Source organism: Penaeus monodon, chromosome 29, assembly GCF_015228065.2.
Source record: "Penaeus monodon isolate SGIC_2016 chromosome 29, NSTDA_Pmon_1, whole genome shotgun sequence".
NCBI classification, from domain to species: domain Eukaryota; kingdom Metazoa; phylum Arthropoda; class Malacostraca; order Decapoda; family Penaeidae; genus Penaeus; species Penaeus monodon.
In genome coordinates this window covers 23875552-23875861 of record NC_051414.1, presented here as the reverse complement: position 1 = coordinate 23875861, position 310 = coordinate 23875552, and positions in this window count along the sequence as shown.

The window sequence follows — 310 nt, the reverse complement described above, 5'->3', positions numbered from 1 at the left end:
CCTAAGTCTTACCTAAAAAAAAACCCCTTTTTTTCCAATACAAATTTAAATTTTGTGGTTTGCCCTAAATTAAATTTTAAAAAAATTTGTTTTCCCAAATTTAGGTATTTTTTTACATCTTATTTTCCATCTGCTCTTCAGTCTTGATTTTACGCATTCGCTTTGATGCTTATCGTCTGATGCGGAAAAACATTGTAATGAATGGTGACTGCGAAACAGACCCTTATGTCGAATAATCACGGAATTACATCCTTCTCGCGATGAATGGAGCATGTCCCTTAAACCCATATTTCGTTTAGACCAAAGAAGA